A 22686-nucleotide genomic window follows, 5' to 3' on the forward strand; every position below is an offset into this window, starting at 1 on the left:
ATTGACTATGGCTTTTAAATAAGTTCCTCAAAAGTAGAGACCATAAATGTATGCTGCCATTCCCTTCTAACCCCGGCTAGTGTCCTAAATTTTAATTTGACAGGAATCACTTAACTCTTCTTACAAACAAGATCATCACATCACAAAGCATCTCTAGTCTGCCATCTCAGAGACCATCCCATACTCAACATACCCCAGAAAGAACTAAGCAGCTTTATCTATCTGCTTAGGGTGAGAATGGAACTTGATTGCAGTTACCTGTTTGGATAACAACACTCCTATTCGGCTACTTGCCCAAATTGAAAATATGAAAGTTATATTGGACTTTGACTATTTCCCTGAAAATGAGTTAGTTATTGAAAATTGTCACCTGGGCTGATCAATATCAAAGCTCTATTGCCCCCAAAATTAGGTGACTTTCCCTGACCGTGTCAGTACCATCTGCTTGGTAAATCTTGCCTCATCTAGAAGTGGCTCCCTGTCTTACCTTCTCAAAGTTTTGTGCCTGTGCCATCAGTTATAGAAGATATGCTCCTCTTTTTAGTCTATATGACTAACCACTATGTTATGGATGCCAACATAATAAGGAATCAGGTACTTTCAGAAATAAAGAGCCTAAATCAATTATCTTGAGGCCACGGTCTATTAGTAAATGTAAGATAATGTCAAAGAGGGGCATAAGGAGCATATTGTGGTTGCTCTCAAGCTTTAAACTTGCTTAATATACTTACTATATAAGTAGAAGAGAAATAGCTAACATGGAATTTTAAAGTCTAAGCCTTCTGGAGTGTATAACTCTTGGTCAAACAGTCTTCCTGACTCACCTCCATGACAAGATTGAATGGGCCTGTACATCTTAGCCCATTACTGGAGTGTAATAAGGAATGTAATAAATAAGGAGTCACAAAATGTTTTTAGTGGATATCAGATGATCACAGTGGGGGAAAGAAATGAGTCCATCCTGATTCAGTTATGATGCCACTGTCCTTTTGGTCTAAAACAATTTGATGATTCAGAGGCTGCGATTTTTTAAAGACTCAGCGAAATAAAGACATAGGTAGTAATTGTGATATTTGCCTGGTAAAAGAACCCAACTCACACAGTCATTTCTAGCAATTAAAATGACAATATTCTTACTCATGCACATGGTGGAGAGAAAACTTGCCCACATCCTCAAATATATCTCTTGGCTTCTATCTTATTAAGCACATTATCCATCAATCTATCTGCCATCTCCTAATCTACAGATCTCTGCTGATGTGATGTGTTCCTTGGAAAAGCCACGTAGAGTACCAGAGTCTAGTGAGCTCTAAACCCTAGGACCAGGCACTTTCTTTGAGGAAGAACACAAAGCCCTGGAAGAACACACACCCACAAAGTAGAACTTGCCAGGCAACCAGTTGTAGTCATAGGAGCAGAAAACAAAAGGAGCCTTCCTCCTGGTGTTCATTGATGCCATCTGCAAATTCAATTGCTGCCCTCCAGACATTGTTAATTCTATAATGTAGACTCTTCTCCCACCCAAAGAGACCTACCATTTTTCATGTATTTATTTATTCACTTTACATCCCAATCACAGTCCCTCCCTCCACTCCTCCCTGGAGACCTACCATTCCTAATAACATCAAATAGTATTCTCTTGGCTGAAAAAAAAAGCAAAGAACAAAAACAAAACAAAAACCTTTATCTCTCACTGCATCATTTTTGTTGACTACACCACACACACACACAAACAAACACATTTAAACCCACTTACTTAGCACCAAAAATATTTGGGTTTTTACTCTAGTACTAAGTAGACAACATTACATTGGAAAACAAGTGTGTTTCAGCCACATAAACCACAGACTTGCCCTGTAAATAGAAAGAAGAGACACTCAACCAAGAGGAAGAGATTTAAATTATTTCTTGGTAGAATCACAAACAGCTTGTTTCAATATAAAGTGAATGTTATTATGAGAAAGAAGACAAATTACAATTTTGCCTTGAGCCATAACCAAAAAAGTATTTTTATCTTAATGAATCATATTTCAGGACACATTTGTGGCTTGTATTACACACACACACACACACACACACACACACACACACACACACACTCACACACACACACACACACACTCACACACACACACACACACTCACACACACACACACACACACACACACACACCAGCTATTTCTTGAACTTCACTTTCCTACTGGCCTCATTCAAAGAAAGTGATACAGGCATATTTAGCTTTGAAAATGTTTGATTCTCCATCATTCCATATCAGCAGTTTACCTCCCCAATGTGAACTGTTTTAAAGAAACTTTCTTAAATTATCCTTACCTTAACCCTGTGCTCAAAGTCAAGCCGAGTCAATTGTCACAACGATAATGTTCCCAGAGTCCAAAAGGAAAAGCAACTGCCAGATGCCTCTATATCTAACAGTGCCTCCTCCAGTTGCATTGACTCTAAGCCTATGTGCTTATCTTTCCAGCATGAAGTCAAGCAGTTAACTTTCAGATTGTGTCACAATGATTTAAGGCCAAGGAACACACCCTTATAAACATACTGCCTCCCACCCACCAGGCTGCTAGCCTCAGCCATGTGCTACGTGCTCTGTGGTCACATAATCTCTCTTTCAGGACAGAAATAAAAGTAAAAGAAAAAAAAAAGAATAATTACAGCAACAATAGTTAATTTTGTGCTATAAGTTCTAAGGAGATAAACCAGGTCCTATAATGTACAGTGCCTCAAGCAAGAGATTGCCACAGGTGTGAGGATTGAGTCATAGACAAATTGAAGCTACAGGAATAAAGGAACAAAAACTACTGGAGGTTAGCACCATGGCTCAAAGACTATGGAGCACTAGCCTAACCACTGCCTGTATTGCACAATAGCACCTCAGGTGCTCAGGGTACCTACTGGATAATAGACACAGCTGACACCATAAAGGAGAACACAGCAATATTGAAGAACTACATTCCTTATTAAGTTATCTGATAACTGAGATGCTGGCACACCTAAAATGGGGACAAGGTTCATCTAGAAGGATATTTAGCAAAAAAAGGCTCACTGTAAGGGATGGCCCAAGGTGAGCAGGATATAGGGAAAGGCAGCATCCTGACAGAGAGTGAACGAAGGGCAACTCATAAGTACTGTTGAGAGAAATTTAAATTAGTATGGCCACCACAGAAAGCCATGTGGCTATATGATCCACAATCCCATACTATGTGTATATACAAGGGAAACGAGGTAAAATATAAATAATAAAATAAGAAATAGTAAAAATAAACATGTCAAAGAGGCATCTTCACTCACGTTGATTGCTTCCCTGTTCACAATAGCTAAGACATAGAGTCAACCTAAGCATCCTTCAACATATGAATGGATAAAGATGAGGCTGAAGAGATGTTTCAGCGGTGAACAGTGCTTGCTGCTCCTGCAGAGGACCAGAGTTCAATTCCCAGAACCCACGTCAGGTAGCTCATAACCACCTGTAAATCCAGCTCCAGGAAATCTGACTCTCTTCTGGCCTCTGTGGGCATTTGCATCTATGTGCACATACTGGCACACATATGCAAATAGATAAATAAAATAATAAATGAAAAGTGTTGATGCACATATGCACACCAAATACTACTCAGCCAGAAAAAAAAATAATAATCCGGTCACTTTCATGAACACAGATGAATCCAGGTGAGCTCATAATTCAAGAAGCAAGATGGACATAGAAAGAAAAATACCATATGATGTCACTATTGTGGAGTATAAAGAAGGTGGCCCTATAGCAGGCGAGGTGGAATAGAGGCCGAGGCCACTAAAGGCTTTAGAAGGGAAGGAAGAAGGATGAATTTGGATAAAGATTTGTTTGTGGGCACAAAGTTGTTTCTAGGTATGAAGAATAATTTCTGATCATCTCCTGAACAGAGGGAGAATGAATTCAACACTACGATATTAAACATTTCAAATAGCAAAAAAGAAAGAAAGAAGGGTTTTGAATATTGTGCCACAAAGAATAATAAATGTTATGTGATAGATATGCAAAATACACAGATTTGATTTTCATACAATGTGAACATGGATTAAAACATGTTATTCATAAATATGTACAATTTTCAATAAAAAAACAAATAACAATAACATAGGAGAAAAAACGTTTAAGAAGAGTGGGAAGAAGAGGCTAGAGAGATGAGTGAGCAGAGACAAGCACCTGTTGCCGAGGCTGATGACCTCCATCTGCCTCCCAGGACCCACATAGGACTGACCCAGCAAGCTGTCCATCAGTATTCACACATGCACTGTGGTACACTCCGACACAGACACCCACACACAAATAAACACAATAAAATATTTTTAAAGGAGCAGGGAGAATTACACAATTAGCTCTAATCAGATTACAGCTAATCTGATCTTACGATCAAATGCCAATGTTTCCAAATATTAAGTAATTCTGTTTAGATTACTCAAACCTTGACAATTCCTGGGAGAAATTGAGGAAATATACTCTTCTCTGCATGTGTAAGTAGCGATGAAGTGATTTTTAAACACAGTTATTGTAAGATGCTTAACCTTTGAAACGTTCAGTGGAAGTTAAATAGCTCCGTACAACATCTTAAATGTTCTGAATATAATTTCTGTATCTTCCCGGTCCAGTGCTTACGTGACTTTGCCCCACTTACTCCCATTCGCAGACGAGCTCAATATGCCGTGGATACCAAATGCATTTTCCTGTACAGAAATACACAGGTAAATCAACTTGCCCAGGTTTATAATCTCAGCTATATGGGAGGCTGAAGCAGGAGAATTGTAAATTCAAGGGCAGTCTGCACAACTTAGAAAGACCCTGTCTCAGAACAGAATATGAAACAAACAAACAAGCAAACAGGGTAAGTGGGAGTAGAGGGCATAGCATACGGATGTAAGTTCAATCACTGCGCCAAAAACCAAACCAACAACAACCAACAACAGCACTAATAAAATCAAAAGGACCCAAGATATCCTGATTTTTTTCTATTAGTATGATAAATACCAGGACCAAAAGCAACTTGAGAAGGAATGTGTTATTTGGCCTATATATCTCAATCACAGTTTATTATTGAGGCAATTCATGCCAGGAGCTCAAAACAGGAACAGAGGCAGGAATCGTGGAGAAACTGCATACTGTTTTGTTTTTCTGTGTCCTGCTCAGCCTGCTTTTCTTTTTAATGTATTTTTAATTTACATGTTCACTTTACATCCTGATCATAGCGTCCTCCCTTCTCTCCTCTTGGTCCCTCCCTCCACCCTATTCCCCTACCCCTCTCTTTTCTCCTCTGAAAAGGGAAGCCTCACCACCACCAACCAACCCACCCCAGCACATCAAGTTCCACCAGGACTGAGCTTCAGCCTACCTTTTTTTTCAAAACAGGGTTTCTCTGTATAGCTCTAGCTGGCCTGAACTGGCTTTGTAGACCAGGCTGGCCTCGAACTCATGTAGATCCACCTGCCTCTGCCTCCCAAGTACTTTTTTTTAATACAACTCAGGCCCAGGGTAGTACTTTCTACAGTGAGTTGGGCCTTCCCACATCAATCATTAACAAATAAAATAAAATAAAAAGAGAAAGAAAGAAAGAAGAAAAAGAAAAAAGAACAAAAGCTTCACAGACTTGCCTACAGGCCAATCTGGTGGAGCGAGGCAATTCCTCAACTGATACTTCCTTTTCTGGGTTTGTGTCATTGACAAAAGCAAACACAAAACCTAACCCCCAGGAAAAACAAAACCCTAACCTTGCTGTGTGGTATATTTCCACTTGGGAAACTGAGGCAAGAGGATTACCAGTTCATGTCTCAAAATCTAAACAAACAAGTCAACGGCTGAGGATGCAATGCAATCACGAAGTACTTGCTTCTGTATTTGAGGCCCTAGAGTCAATACACAATATGGTAGCCGACTGAACAACATGCACAGAAACAAACAAAAATAGTTGCATGCAGGAGATATGTGATCTAGCAGAGACAAGTACCTAAATTGCTCTAAATCACGAATGAGTATATAGAGAAAAGCAGGAACAAGGAGGGAGCAAGAGTCTGTCTGTAACTAACCTACTAGATTCTTAGTAGTTTCATTTCCTCTCTCAATGTTAAGCCCGTGGCAAGCAAAAGGCTGTACTTCTCAGGACACTTTGTGTCTGTCTAACATTCATATGCAGCCAATGAGCAATATATAAGTCAATTTCTAGGTTGGAGTAAAAAGAGAAAGTTTGTTAGCAAGTATCAGCTCTGTTCTTCCAGAGGAACTGTGCCTCTTGCTGCAGCCATCACCTGTAGTGTTCAGATCCAGGCTCTTTTTTTTATTATTATTAATTTATTCATATTACATCTCGATTGTTAGCCCTTCCCCTGTTTCCTCCCATTCTTCTCTCCCTCCCATTTCTCCCCTTCTCCCCTCCCCTATGTCTGTGACTGAGGGAGACCTCCTCCCCCTATATATGCTCTCAGAATATCAAGTCTCTTCTTGGTAACTAGCTATCCTTCCTCTGAGTGCCACCAGGTCTCCCCATCCGGAGGACATGATCAGAAAAGGGGCACCAGAGTTCATGTGAGAGTCAGACCTCACTCTCCACTCAACGGTGGAGAATATCATGTTCGTCGGCTAGGTCTTGGTAGGGGTTCGAAGCTTACTGCCTATATTCTCCTTGGCTGGTGCCTTAGTTTGAGGAGGACCCCAGGATCCAGATCTGCCTGTCATAAAGTTCTTCTTGTAGGTTTCCAGGACCCTGTGGGTCCTACTATTTCCTCTTTCTTCCATGCTACTCTTGCCTAAAGTCTCAATCGAATATCCTCTCCTCTGACCCACTTTCTTGGTAAGTAAAGACTTGAACATGGAAACAGCCTAAGTGTCCCTCAGTAGAAGAATGGACTAAGAAACTGTGGTATATTTACATGATGGAATACTACTCAGCTATTAAAAACGAGGAATTCCCGAAATTTGTGGACAAATGGATTGATCTAGAAATTATCATAATGAGTGAGTTCACCCAGAAGCAAAAAGAGACAAACGGTATATACTCACTTATATCAAAACAGATCCAGGCTCTTAAGTTGACCAGTACGAAGTCACCCAGAACCGCCCCTGAGGACTAATAACGCATCACAGATCCTCCGTGCTCTGAAGTTTGCATACTCTTAGAGGGAGCAGGTACCAATGCTCTGTCTCTACAGTATGCAGACAATCACATTTCCCTTTTAATCACAAAGTACGCGTTTCTCCTTTAAACAATCTCAATAACACAAATACCAAGAGCACCATACATGAAAGAAAAAGGTGCATTGGTTAGATGCCAAAAAAGCAAAATACTGTTGATGCAAGACTACTAAAAGAACGAAAGACATGCCACAGAGGAGAAACCCTGCAAAACAAACCTGACAAAGAGTTTGTCTCTAAAATATTTAAAGAAATTTGGGATTCAACAAAAGAAAAGTAACTGAACTAAAAACTGAGTAATATTTGAGCATTATTTCATCAGAGAAAATAGACAGATCACAAGTAAACACATACAAAGATACCCAATGAGGAACTACAAAGGAGAACCACAATGTTATGCTAGCATGTACTTAATTTAAATTTGAAATATTATCATCAAAAATGCTAACAACATAAAATACTGGTGACACTATGAAGCAATGAGAATCTGCCATTGCTATACAGCTGGTCGGAAAGACAGATTGGCAGCTTCTCATGCTGTGGTCCGGATTCATGCTCACAGACATTTACTCAAATGAGGTTGTGTTATGCCCAAATTTTGAGACTCCACAAACAGACCACCCAAGAGCCAAGTCCAAATGTAATCACAAGGAAGTCTTTATTGCCGGTTTAAACCCAGGCCACCCCTCCTATGCACTGACACAGCAGATGCAAGGAAGTAGCCCCGAGTCTCAATTGAAAAGGTTTTTAAAATAGGTTTTAGACAAAGAAATGGGTTTTACAGTATATGATTGGATGACATTTGGGCAGAAAAGCTGCAAGCAGGGAGTTACAAGCCTTGGCATTTCATGGTTGGGTAATAGGTGTAGGAGGAGCAAGTTGACCTATAGAAAAGATTGGTTGGAGCAGTCATGAGGGGGTTAGGAACTTTGGCCTGGCTTCTCCTTATTGGCTGTTGCTGCTCACCTCAACCAGCAGAGAGCATATTTGGACTTTCCCAAGGTGAGCTGATTGTGTTGCTAGGGAATATTTTTCTGTTTAGACTAGTTTGTGATTTTCCTGGAATCTGGGTTCAGCCCTAGGGCAGGTTTGACACAAAATGGAATTTCTTTTTCAAAATGGAGTTTGTCTGGTCCTTACAGTAGGAACTTTTATCCGCTTGAAAACCTGCATGTGGATGGTATTAACTACTTTGTACACAACTGCCAACACTTGGGAAGCACCTTGATGTCTTTCAATGTGCGGATGCATAAGAAAACCAGTACAGTCCATGCTGACAATGAAAGATCATTCTCTGATAAGAACTAAGTCTTCAGTGTCAGGGGATCACTTTGGTTGTCAGTCCTTGATATTTGAGCCTTGGTGCATTAAAGCACAAAGGTACTTTTACTCAGGACATAATGAAGGCACAGCACAAAGAAGAGACCTAATGAAACTGAAAAGTCCACTTGTAGCATGGCCCTTCGTCTATCTCTACCACTTCCTCCATGAAGTCTTTCCCTTTTTCCTTCCTCTCTCCTTTCCATAGCTGGGACTGTGATTACAGGTGGAGGAGATGAGGGCCAGAGAGCTGGGGCCCAGGAGTCTTGGGTAGGGATTGTTTTGTCTCAGCCTTCTATCTGTGGGAGTACTGATATTATGTGTGTCTGCTACAGCACCCCTGTCTGTGTGGGCTCTGGGGATCCAAATTTTGGATCTTATACTTCCTTGGCAAGTGCTTTTACACATGGAGCCATCTCCCTGTCTAACCAAAACAACAAAAAAGGCCAGTGGGATGGTCCCAAATATTTCAGTTTTTGAACCTGCATAGGGGCAGTAGTGGTGCACACCTTTGATCTCCACATTAAGAGGGCAGAGGCAGGTGGATCCCTGTTAATTCAAGGCCAGCCTGGTGTACATACTAAGCTCCAGAACAACCAGAACAACACAGAAAGACCTCGTCTCAAACAAACAAAAAACATAAAAAGCAGTAATTAAATTGATTAAAGCAGTCAAAGAATAATTTTATTGGTCTAGCTGTATACAGCTGTAGGCTGGATCCCTGCAAGTTTGGCATTTGCCACTCAGTCTTAAAAGCGCAACCTTTGACTGCAGTCTCCCCCATTCAAAATTCTATTTTCTGTAATTTAAGATATCTAAGGCACCAGCCAAGGACAATACAGGAGGTAAACTTTAAACCCCTTCCCAGATCTAGCCAATGATCAGAATATTCTCCACAGTTGAGTGGAGAGTGTGATATGACTTTCTCACGTCCTCTGGTGCCTCACATTTGACCATGCCCCCTGGAGGGGGAGACCCGGTGGCACTCAGAGGAAGGACAGGAGGTTGCCAAGAAGAGACTTGATACCCTATGAGAATATACAGGGGGAGGTAATCCCCCTCAGTCACAGTCATAGGGGAGGGGAATAATGGGAAAATGGGGGGAAGGGAGGAATGGGAGGATACAAGGGATGGGATAAACATTGAGATGTAACAAGAATAAATTAATAAAAAGAAAAAAATCACACAAAAAAAGATATCTGCAGTCATCCATGTTTCAAAAAGATTATACAGAAAGTTCCAGAAATCAACAATTTATTAACTTTAAGTGATTTTTATCATGTTATATTCTATAGCTATTTTATGAGCTACTACTACTTCACCTTCTTAGTGTACCTACCTTATAAATGAAACTTAAAAAAAAAGACACAGACATAAATTTAAGTGAAAGCTGCCAGCATAAAAGACTATAGACTCAATGAGTCTATCAATATGATTATTTGGAAAAGAAAATCCTATGGATATAGCAAAGAGGCCAATGGTTGCCATAATCCCAGAAGAAGGAAGGGATGAATAAATACATGTAAAATTTACATTTAATAAAACTTATTATTATAATCTCTAGTTATGGGTGCATGACATCCCTCATCTGTCAAAGGTCCAAGAATTTAAAAACAAAAAGTGCACTGTAGAGGAATTTTAGTTCAGAACACGGCTGCTCTGGTAAGAGATCGCATCCAAAGACCTTCTAGACCTGTGTGATCCCGCTGGAATACAAATGTGCCTTTAACTCAGGAAGCAAGCAGATCTGAGTTCAAAGCCACCTGGTATAGGACAAGTTTCAAGTTTTAAAAAAAAAAAAAATTAAAAATAAAAAGCTTAGATCTAGGTGTGGTGGCACACACCTTCAATCCCAAACAATGAAGTTAAAGCTAATGTCTAGATAGAGGCACCCATGCTGAAGAGGGGTGTCCAATGAGTGGCAGAGAAGGTGACAAATCAGAGAAGATTTCACAGAATAGGATATGCCCCAACTCTTGAGAAGAGAGAGGAAAAGGAAGCTGCTTAAGGGGGGTATACAGAAAGATAGGATGCAGTTTTACCGGGACAGATATACAGAGGCAGGTTGAAGAGAGAACAAACTAGACATAGGTGAAGATAAAATGAGCCCGAGAATGAGAGGGAGCCAGAAGATTAGAAAAGATTGCTGGAGTTAGTTTGAGGCCAAACAGAACAATTCGGAGACCAAGAGAGAAGCTAGCTTGAATAAGTGAGCTGGCAGAGGAATTTGAGCCAGAAGAGCTGAGTTGAACCAACCAGGCCAGAGCTCAGTAGTAACAAGAAAGGGTGAGCTTATTAAGCAGTAAAAGTCAGAGGCTGAAACATTCTAGGCCTAGGCGATTATATGGAGGCTAGAAGCTTCCAGGTGCCCAATATAGTGCAAGAAACCCCAACATGATTGAAGAAAAAGGAGGAGAAGGAGGAGGAGGGGGAGGAGAAGAAGGAGAAAGCCCACAAGTGTTGCAGAAGCAGAGGACAGGAGACATCTGACAGAAAGGTGCAGAGGAGAAATTCGTATGGGATCATCTCTAGAGAAAGATTCAGTTCTTTGAGTTTGGCTGGATGCCCAGAGAGACCTGGGAGACCTTGGAGCAGTGGGAACCTTGAGCCCAGAGCAAGGAACAACACAAGAGCCTCTGAAACAGTGAACCACCGTAAGCTACCTCCAAAAGACAATTTTAATTATACAGACAGGCTTTTCCTGCATTAAAAATGGGAAATTCCGTTTCAGATCCCTTGAGAACAAGGGTAGGAGTTGGGGGCCTAGAACCGTTACTTGAAAAAGCCACTGCGGTACTCATTGTAATTATGATCACTGGAGTAAATTTCTCTCTGCTGTCAATTACAACCTTTGAATTTTTCCCCTCAAAATATAGTTTTTAAAAGAAGCTGTACAACAAGAAAAATTAACTATGATGGTACAAAGGCTTGAGAGACAAGAGACAGAGGAACTAAGAGAACAAAAAACGCTTAATTGTGAACCTACAGTACCTATGAAATTGAGGCTCAAGGTAGGCAGCCCATTGCACTAATACAACTTATGGACAACAATATACAGTTACTAGTTGGTCAAACAAATACACCATACCACAGCAAGATGTTAATAAGGAAGACGTGTAGAGTATAATTTCTGAACAACTTTTTGTAAACTTTTTGCTCTAAAAATAGTCTGTTAATTTAAAAAAACAGTGAAAAGCCAAAAAAAAAAAAAAAAAATAGTAAGACAAACATTTGCTCCAGCTACAAAATTTACATTCTATATTATTGCTTAAAGTTTCTTTCTTTTCAATAAAAAAATATATGTATGTATACATATATGTATATACATGTATATGTATGTGTGTGTATATGTGTGTGTATGTATTTTTAAAGTGTCTCTTGATAGAGTCTCAACCCACTCTAGACCCTTTCACATCTCCCTTAAGTCAACCACCACTGCACATTTTTCTGTTCTTATGTATTTATTTGTGTTTTTTTTTTTTTCACCACTACACTGTCTCGATTGCTGTGGTGATGTTTTATTTTTGCATCATTTCCTCTTGTTTGGTACTATGAATTAAACCTAGGGCCTTTGTAATTGCTAAGCAAGCATGCTGCTACTGAACTCTATCTCCACCCCTTACAATGTTGCTTTGAAGTCAGTAGTATACATATAAGCCTCAGTTAACCTGGCCTTAAAGTGGGCCTGAATCCCTTACAGGTCCCAGTAAGGTTACAGGCTCTTTATCAGTCTTGGAAATGTTTCCATGAAGATATGACTTCCCAAGTATGGTTATGCTGCTCACTGTGAACATAGAAAAGAAAGAGGTGGACTCTGGTTTATGGTGGAGTCACTAGATAGTAACCCAAGCTAATTTACTAAGAAAAGAAAGAAAGAAAAAAGAAAGAAAGAAAAGACGGAAGAAAAACGTGAAACTATGGCTGAGCACACCTGAATCACCAGTGTGGAAAATCTTTATTTGTATACTATCACTTCTCATGAGGGAGTTAAAACTGTAGAAAGCTGTTAAAAACCCCTGCAGGAACTTTTGGATGTTCTTGGCATATCTAGTGAGAACATCTTGCACGTCTGTCCTCACAGGGTAGTCATCTTTGATGATTCTTTACCTGCCTGCTTGCCAGCCTATGTTCCTTCCACACCCTTCTCTTTTCAACCTTCCACACCCAGTTCTCAGAAAGCCAGAAAAGAAACAAAAACTCATACAAGCACGTCCTCATCGTCCAGTTGCTTTTGTCCGAAGCCATTTATTGCTGCCATGATCCAGGGATGGATTTTGGCACATCCCAGAGTTCCCTGAGAGAAAAACCCCATTTTCTTCAGAACAGTGCCTCTAAGATTCTTTGAGGGGCAGGTGTGGGGGAAACTGTGGCACATGTCTGTCTGCATATTCATTCACACCCTCATTCCTCCGTCTAGCTACCCATGCTGTCAAAAATACTCATAGTAAAACTTTACTATGCCAGAAACAGCACTAGCCAACAGACGAGCCACGTCTTACAGAGTAAGAAGGCAAATAAGAATCAGAGAACATTAACAGACACAGGGAAGTCTTTATTTTAACAGTACCTGCACCACAAGGGGGTTAGTTAGAGGAGCAGGCTCTCATGTCTCTCCCTAGTCCTAACATCCTGAGTCCACATTTGAACTAGATCCCTGGGTGACTCACATGCACACTAAGGATTGCAAAACACCAGCCTAAGACAGAGTGTCTCAGCAGGGACATTGTTGACGCTTCAAACTGGCTCATTCTTTGTTGTGGCATGGGGTTACTTTCCTTGCCTTTTCTCTTTCTCTGGAGACTTCCTGCACGCCTGCACTCCCAGGCATCCTCTACGTTCAAGCCTGTAGCACAGCATCTTCAAACCTCTACCCCTGATGTTGACCTCCATTCTCCACAGACCCCATCCTCCTGTCTCTGTCTTATGAGACTCTTGTGATTATTTTGGACCTACTGGGCATCAGGTGATCTCTCCAAGCTTTAATCACACCTGCAAACACCTTTCCACCACGCAGAGTAACCCAGGCCTGGGTGCCAGAAATTTAAGATGCCCCATCTTTGAAGCTCATTCTTCATCTTACTATACCGCCTTTAAGGAGACCTGTCACAGGGCATTCATAAAAACAAACTACTTCAAAACTGACAAAAGCTAGGGGAGAAGACAACAGCAACTATGTTTCAAATTATTTGAGGAAGAAACAGGAGATTGTCATGCAGGCTTCAATACAAAATGTCCACTAGGGACCCTTGAGAACCTCAGTAGAAACTGCAATGTAATATATCTGTATTTCATTGGATACATGTATAAAATTCTCAGGAATAAAACAAAATTGCTTCAAAATTACAATGGCAGGGTCCCAATCTCTACAAATTCTTTTTTATAAGGATGCTCAGGATGCACATTTTCAAGGTATTCCAGAGGGACTGCTTGAAGCCCAAATTCTGGTCTCAAGACCAGTCACATAGAAAAGCCAGTTCCAGCATTTTTCTACAGCTTGGGAAACATTGTAATTTAACTTGCCTCGTTTCCTCCTAGGGAGTCTAAGCAATGATATTAAGAAAATGACTTCTTAAAGTCGAAGATAAAGACAGAAGTAAAGTTTTTTTAGCTCGCAGCACAGGTGACATCTGAGGAGAGAAGCCATTTTAACTTCAACTTCCTCAAATCTGTCCAGAGGAAAAACCTAACTTTCCTCACTGAGAACAAAGCACAGCCTGCCCTGCCCGGCTATCACTGAGTGAGATAGACTTCAGAAGGACTCGCCCTCTCTCACCCTTCACTCTACCTCCAACCTGCCCTCCTGCCTGCCCCATCCCCGTGATGAGGGAGGGAAAGGGTAACTCTGAGGCAGAGCTGCCCCTGGGCTCTCCTCATACTGAAAGGTGGAAGAAGAAACCAGAAAGCCTGTAGCTGCCAGTGGGGCAGTATGTGGGATGTGTGGCTGGGCTGACAGTGATAGACACTTGTCAACGAGGGTGGTGATTCTCAGCCTTGCTGCTTAGGCCAGACCTCAGGAAATTACACCGAGCCTGAATGTCAAGCCTCTGCTCTAAACCGATTAAATCTGGGTATCTGGGATAAGTCTCGGAAATCGATCTTTTATTTTTCTTTCTTTCTCGTTTCTTCCTTCCTTCCTTTTTTTCTTTCTCTTTCTTTCTTCCCATCCATCCTTTCTAATGATTTTCTGTTTTGAAATCTCCAGCCATTCAGGGCCCTTTTTCATTAATATCTCAGCACATTTGTTCGTAGCAACTGAAACACCAGTTTAAAGTTGGAGACAGCTGCTTCACATTTGTGTGTATAGACTGTTTGTTCCAAGGACTCTTTCAGAAACATACAGGTCTGGCCTAAGATTCTTTACTCACCAAGCCTAAGCCTCATAAGACCCCAGGGAAAACTACAGATGGGGGCCCCTGTCCATAGCTTGAGATGATGTAGAGATAAGAAGGAAGACCAAGGGCTCCTCCATTAACAGGGCTCTTTTTTTCTGAGTTTCTCTCTGGCACACACCAGATACCAAAGTTAGCAGGACTCTAAACACCGATACCAGAGCCAGCAATGCGCAAGACAGTGGTCAGCTGATACACGTAGAAGCAGGAGTGGGAAAATGGCATTTCTCAAACATGTTACATGTAGACTTCTTACAAAGGAAAACCAAATCAGAGTTGGCTGTTGGTTTAGACTAATATTAGGAATTTTTATCTTTTTTTTTTCTTTTTCAAAATTTTCATTCTACATATGGATGTGAACTCTCTTAAATAATAAAAATATTTGTTGACCTAGGAAAATGAATTTACTGACTAAAATTAAGTATAACTATAAAATAAACAAATACCAACTAAACTAATACATATTACATATAATAGAAACAGTTCCTGTTAAAGCAAGGCAACTTACACTGCATGGATATGACAGCAACATTGTCATTCCATGCCAATGTGCCAGAATTCCTGAGAGTGCATACATTATAATCAACAAGGAGCAATGTCTACTGAGGCCTTCAGGCTATGTTATGATATGGAAGAAAGGCAAGCAACCATTTGCAAGGCAGTGAGCACAGGGTGAGGCTATGACAAACTAATTGGAAATAACCATGCTCACAGTGTTGGCGTTGGTCTGTTCAGGATGGTGTGATAAATTCATGATGAGGGAACATTCAAACCAGAGTGAGTACTGATTGCTACACCGCATATCCCCTTTTTGGTGTGTGTGTGTGTGTGTGTGTGTGTGTAGATATAACTAGGTGAACCATTTTTACAGTTTCTTCTATTAAAACTAAAACCCACTGAAAGATTATTTGGTACATTATGCCATCTCCTTTCTTCCTTAGCCTTGAAAATTAAAACAGTACTGTTTGCCACCATCATGATCTTAAAGATAAACTACACTTCCAACACAGATTACTAGCTGACCTCCAAGTACACACAAATGTTACCTACAAGCCGTGTGTGTGTGTGTGTGTGTGCTTATTACATTTCCTAGGCATTTTAGAGCTAGAAATGCAGGAGTATAAAAACTGGCAGACATCCAACACAGGACAAACACAAGAACAAAGCAGCAGACTCCAGAATTGTGCCTAAACGAGGGCAAAATTCTCTCTATGGGAATAGATCAACCAACAAATGAGAAAAATAATATAATTTAAATTCTATAAATCCCAAATTAAATTAATAGACTTGGCCAATGTTAATGAAACAAAACTTACAGAGGAGGAACAATCCAACAAGATACACCTAAAATATTCCTGTGAAAAACAAGTAAATCTAAGTGCGACTTTGATCGTCGATGTGATCACCAATTTACAGGAAACCCAAGGGCAAAGAAGTGTGTTAAATAATACCATGGGAATATGATCAGTGAGACCTAGATGATTAAATATCCTACAAACAAATTTATTTAATGACAGATAACTTGTTTATATGGTTTTAAGGGAAGACAGAAACCACGGACCACAAATCTACCCTGAGTTATAACTGTGAATTTAGTGTAAGGTCCTTATTTGTATCCTAATTTACACAAAATAATATAAGATTATTAATTACTGGAGATGATAATAACACATGTCTAATTTTTAAATTGTATTTGAATTAGTGTATGTTTGTCACATATTATCCGGGGTTTCATAAAGACATTTTAATGCAAGTATATAGTGTACTTTGAGCATAGTTCCCTCTTTCCTTTTCTCACTCTTCCCCTCTCTGGTTGGTCTCTTTTGTTATCTTAGACAGTTTTGCTTCTACTTTCATGACATACATACACATATATGATTTCACATAAAATGTAAGATCCACAAATAAAAAATTAATGCTGACATGGTTTCCTTAATACAATAACCTATAGTTAAATGCATTCTTTATAGCTGAAAATGTATACATACAGACCCTTTTGTGTATTCACTTCTCTGTTGACACAGACTTAGGGTGGTTTCCTCACTTAGCCATTGTGAATAGTGCCGCAGTAAACATGGCTGGGAAAGGGCTTCTCTGATCTATTGACTTAAGTCAATAAGGTGAGTCCCTAGCAGTGGGTCACATGGCAGACCTGCTTTTCTTTTGTGGAGACTTTCCATCCTGATTTGCATATTGGCTAGACTGCTTTGCATTCTCACCAGCATGGAATAAGGGTTTTCTTCTGTCCTTGTCTTCACTTGCATTTGTTGTTTTCTTAGTGACTGCCATTCTGAGCTGGGAGATATAAAATGCCCTTGCAGTTTTGACTTTTATGTCTCTGAGAGGACTGATTTTTTAAAAAGCTTTTCTCATACATTCATTCATCATTTGTATTTCATCATTTGAGAACCACATTCATTAATTCATTTCTTGATTATTGATTTGCTATCACTTAGTGTTTTGAGTCCTTTGTGTATTGTAGATGCTAGTCCTCTCAGATATCAAATTAGCAAAGATTTCCCTCTCGTTTTGTAGGCAGTCTCTTCACAAAATTAATTTTTCTTTTGTTATACACAGGCTTTTAATACCATGGTCCCATTTTAGTTACTGCCGTCATTATTTATTAAGCAACTATAATTGTCTTGCCTATACTTGTGTTTTTAAGTGTCTTCTCAGATGTTTTCAGAATTTCTGGCTTTATATTACTATCTTTAATCCACTTGGAATTGGTTATTATACAGGGTGAGAGACAGAGATGTTTATTCTTTTACTGGCAGATGCCCAGTTTTCCCAGCACAATTTGTTAAAGAGGCCATATTCTTTCAGTATACATATTTGGTATCTTTGCCAAAATTCAGGTAGCTATAGCCTCATGGCTTCATATCTGCACATCTCTTTTTATGCTAATATTGTATTGTTTCTATCACTATGACTATATTGCATAACTTGAAACCAAGATGATGATACATCTGGCCTTATTCTTTTTGTTCAGGATTAATTTGTCTGTCTGCAATAGTTGTGCTTCCATTTGAATTATATTACTGGATTTTTTTCCCTGAAGATTGACTTTGGGATTTTGATAAAGATTACATTGAATCCGTAGATTGCTTTTGGTAGAATGGCCAGTATTAACTCTTCCAGTCCATGAGCATAGAAAATGTTTCTATCTTCTAATGTGTTGCTCAACTTATTTAATTCTACTAAGCTTTATTAACTCTTCCAGTCCATGAGCATAGAAAATGTTTCTATCTTCTAATGTGTTGCTCAACTTATTTAATATCTACTTAAGCTTTTCTTTAGAACTAGGGAAGGATGAAAGAGATGGGAGAATCGGGGCGCAGAGATCTGGATTCTCAGCACGGGGTTTGATAATGAAATAGCGTCTGAGAAACCAAGGCTGTCCCGGGAGCTTCTGTGACCCCAAGAGCTGCCGGGAAACTGCTTGACCTGAGAGGCCTAGGTTTTTAAGGGACTTTTCCTTGGTCCTTTACCTTCTTCTCTACACTGTACCCCTCCACCTCCACAGCACCCGTGCTGCTCATCATAATATTTCAGGTACAGCATGTTGCCATGACCTCATTTATCCTCCGTCTGCTCTCGCTAGCCCAGAGCTCCCTGTTCACACATAAATCAAGCTGTTTTCACTCAAAATGTCCTATGAATCCACCAAACCATGCCAAGAATGGGCTTAGTTGACAGTCTTGGGGAAGCACAAATGGAAGTAAGCAGCATTTCTCAAACTCGTGTGCTCTTGCCTTCAAACTCTCATGTCCTCTCAGCTGTGAGAGGCTTAAGCAAAAACTCTCTTTTAACATCGCCACACACCGTGTCCAGATTGGACTCCATAACCAAGCAAATGTCACAGGGCAGAGAAAAGTCCATCCAGCAAATAGGAGCTTCATTTTTGGTGTTTCTTTTCCAAACTCCTAAGAAACAAGCCTTTTTGACCCTTAGGGTGGGCATGTGGTGGAAGCCATTTCTGCAGGTATGTCTGCCCCACGGAGACAGAGCTCTAATGAGAACATTTGCTACCTTGGCTGCTTCTTGGCCTTTATGATAGTGCCCTACATGATTTCTGGAAAATATCGTTGATCTTATCACCTGACGGTTTTGAGATTTGAGGATACTACATTTATCAATTAACTAAGCTGAAAACAGCTTTTCTTCTGAGCAAGAGGGAGCAAGTGAGAGAGTAGTGTAAAAATAAGAGACAAGCATGAACTCCAGTCTTTTTAAAAATCAGGTTCAAATGAGAGAAGAGAGAAGTGCAAAGCCTGCCATGGACAATGTTCTGCCTCCACTTCAAAAATGGGGATTCTGATGAACTTGTGCTGTCCTCCATCCTCCATCCTCCATCCTCCATCCTCCATCCTCCACCCTCCATCCTCCACCCTCCATCTTCCCCTGTCCTATTGCTCAACACTTGAAGCCGTAATTTGGCCCAAAGAAATCTCCACCTTTGATTCTATCTTTATCACACATAATAAGTATGCAAGTGTGTGACAAAATCTCTAGTTCGGTGAGAATGGAACAAGGGAACAAGGAAGAATCAGTGACTGCCTTAGGAATTTCAGGGCCAGGAACAAAAGCAAGAGTCCCTGAGGGGATCCACCCCTACAGCCTTTGACACTGATTTGAAATGGCTTAAGAGAATGAGTCAGCGCTCCTGTATAGACAGCTGTACAGGAAGTCGGTTACCACTTGTTACCACTATGGTTACCTAAAGGCAGGGCAGCAGCATTTAGAAATAGCAACAACAGCAAGAAGAGTGTAGGACTCCAAGTAGAGGCTATAGCTCAGTGGTAGAATGCTTGTCTAGCAAGCACAGGGCCCTGGGTTTGATCCCCAGCAGCAGACAAAATCATAAAGCACAAGCTACTTGGTGAAGTTTCTGTTTCAAATACTTCATGCGGTTTTTAGCCTAAGTATGTCTACTATGTTTCATGTATAGTTCGATTTTCAAATTTCACTAAGCACGCTGTGCTTTTTTTCTGGAAACTGAGAAGAGATTTCTAAATTGTAATAGCTCAGGGTGACCTGTCAAGCAATACCCAACATTTCTTACTCTGTATCCTAAGTTGACATGACTATGATTACGGGGTATTTCCACATGTCTATTTGAATAACCCCATTTTTAATGAATCATACCCAGGCTATTGCTTATCACAAACTAAACCTTTCTTTGCCACACTTGTACAATGAGATGCTTTGTATAAAATGTTGTTGGTACCACCAGGTAAAATGAGTATCATTGGGTCAAAGTTCCGTTGTCAGAGACAACAGGAATTGGGAATCTGTCTTTTTTATCAACAAATAAATACTGAAAGTATATCCCTGAGTTGGAGGATGGGATGAGATAGGATCTGAAAGACATTCTAATACTAAGCCCTCCTTTTAATACATATCAAGGCTGGCAAAACTGGTTAATAATGATTCCCCATGCTTCTAAAATTTTCAGACTATCCGCACTCTGGCACCAAAACTATTACATCACTGTTCTCCACTGGATCAAAACAAGTAGTCTAAGTTCCAGTTTCTTTTGAGGGAAGTGGGAATTCTTTTTATTCTTTTTCATTTAAATAATTTATTCAGATTACATCTCAACTATTATCCCCTCACTTATATCGTCCCCTTCTCCCCTCCTTCCTTCTTTCACCCTATTCCCCTCCCTTAGGCCTGTAACAAAAGGGTAATCCTCCCCCACCATATGATCACAGCCTGTCAGGTCTCATCCTGGTAGTCTTCTTACCCTTCCTCTGAGTGCCACCAGGCCTCCCACCAAGGGGAAATGGTCAAATATGGGGCACCAGAGTTCATGTCTGAATCAGTCCCTGCTCTCCACACAACTGTGGAGAATGTGCTGTCCGTTGGCTTGACCTGAATAGGCGGTCTAGGCTTACTGCATGCATTGTCCTTGGTTGGTACAGTAATTTGTGTAGGCCCCCCGGGTCCAGATATACCAGCCTTGATGATCTTCTTGTAGGGTTCCAAGTCCCTCTGGGTCCTTCTATTTCCCTATTCTCCCATACCTCTCTCACCTGGAGTCCCAATAGCAAATCCCAGCATCTGTCCCAATTCTGTGCTGAGTGCAGACTCTCAGAGGACGTTCATGTTGGGCTAGTACCCAATTATAAGTGAGTATATACCATGTATATCTTTCTGGGTCTGTGTTAACTCACTCAGGATGATCATTTCTAGTCCCACCCATTTGCCTGCAAATTTCAAGATTTCCTTGTTTTTAATAGCTGAGTAGTATTCCATACTGTAAATGTACCACAGTTTCTTTATCCATTCTTCAAATGAGGGACATCTAGGTTGTTTCCAGGTTGTGGCTATCATGAATAAGGCTGCTATGAATAGTTGGGCAAATGTCTTTGTTGTGTGGTGGAGCATCTTTCAGGTATATTTCAAAGAGTAGAATAGCTGAGTCTTGAGGTAGCACTATTCCCAATTTTCTAAGAGATTTCCAAAGTGGTTGTAAAAGTTTGCACTCCCACCAGCAATGAAGGAGTGTTCCCCTTTCTCCACATCCTCACCAGCATGTGCTGTCATTTGAGTTTTTGATCTTGTCCATTCTGGTAGGTGTAAGATGGAATCTCAGAGTCGTTTTGATTTGCATTTCTCTGTGATTAAGGGCATTGAACATTTCTTTAAGTGTTTCTCAGCCATTCTATATTCCTGTTAGGCATTCTCTGTTTAGCTCTGAACCTCATTTCCTTTTTTATTTAAATGATTTATTCAGATTATATCTCAAATGTTATCCCCTCACTTGTATCTTCCTGTTCCTCCTTCCCTCTCTCTTTCACCCTATTTCCATCCCCTAGACCTGTGATAGAAGGGGACCTCCTCCCCCACCATATGATCACAGCCTATCAGGCCTCATCCTGGTAGCCTGCTTACCCTTCCTCTGAGTGCGACCAGGTCTCCCCACCAAGGGGAAGTGGCCAAATAGGGGGCACCATAGTTCATGTCAGAGTCAGTCCCCGCTCTCCACACAACTGTGGAGAATGTGCTATCCATTGGCTAGGTCTGAATAGGAGGTCTAGATTTACTGCATGCATTATCCTTGGTTAGTACAAGCAGTTTGAGTAGACCCCCCCCCGGTGAACCCCATTTCTTAACTGGATTATTTGGTTTGTTGTTGTTTAATTTCTTGAGTTCTTTATATATTTTGGATATTAGCCCAAGATTCTTTCCTCCATCTCTTAAATTCTGTTAGCGAAGCTTACCTCTGCATTTCCTGTTTTCTTCTCTAAGTTCTTTCATTCTTAGCTTTCTTCTGTCTGTATCTTTATCATTGTTTCCATTTTCATCTTCAGATCTTGAACCATTTTATTGATTTCCTTCATCTGATTGTTTTCATTTTCCTGAATTTCTTCCAGTGATTTCTTCATTTCCTCTCTATAGGCTTCTGTCCTGGACTCTCTAAGGTCCTCAATCTGTATGGATTTTATTTGCTTACTCCATTATTATCTTCATTACTAAGGATCTGAGGTCACTTTCTTGTCCTTCAGTTGTGTGTGAGCTCCCAGGGTTGAATTCTTTGGGATAACTGGGTTCTGGAGATGCTATATTATGTTGGCTTTTGTTGTTTGTTGTTTGTGTTTTTTTATGCTGTCCTTTAGTCATCTTTCTGTTTCTGATATTGGGAGATAGTTTCTGTTGTCATTCACTGGTCATTAAGAGTAGTTCATTGATTAGTGTCTATAAGTCAAGAACCCTCACCGGTGGGGATCAGAGCTTTCCCTGAATCAGGCAAGTGACTTGGTTTCAGCTTTGGGGGACTTTGCTCCACACACTGGGCC

The 22686-nt window shown here is 40.4% G+C and overlaps 1 protein-coding gene across 4 annotated transcripts in view; it reads right to left on the minus strand.

Moving 5' to 3' along the window:
- The window catches only part of LOC127192760 (transmembrane protein 45A-like), a 71972-nt gene that overhangs the window by 18749 nt on the left and 30537 nt on the right, over positions 1 to 22686 (minus strand). Inside the window, exon 1 of one of the 4 annotated variants that reach the window (XM_051150069.1) lies at positions 2333 to 2525. The exons of 2 other annotated variants lie outside the window; for them this stretch is intronic. The gene's annotated coding sequence lies outside the window, so the exon portion shown is untranslated. Of the gene's footprint in view, positions 1 to 2332; positions 2532 to 22686 lie in introns of those variants that run through there. One more of the 4 variants, XM_051150066.1, reaches the window with a different exon arrangement.

Source organism: Acomys russatus, chromosome 8 (genome assembly GCF_903995435.1).
Source record: "Acomys russatus chromosome 8, mAcoRus1.1, whole genome shotgun sequence".
NCBI lineage: Eukaryota > Metazoa > Chordata > Mammalia > Rodentia > Muridae > Acomys > Acomys russatus.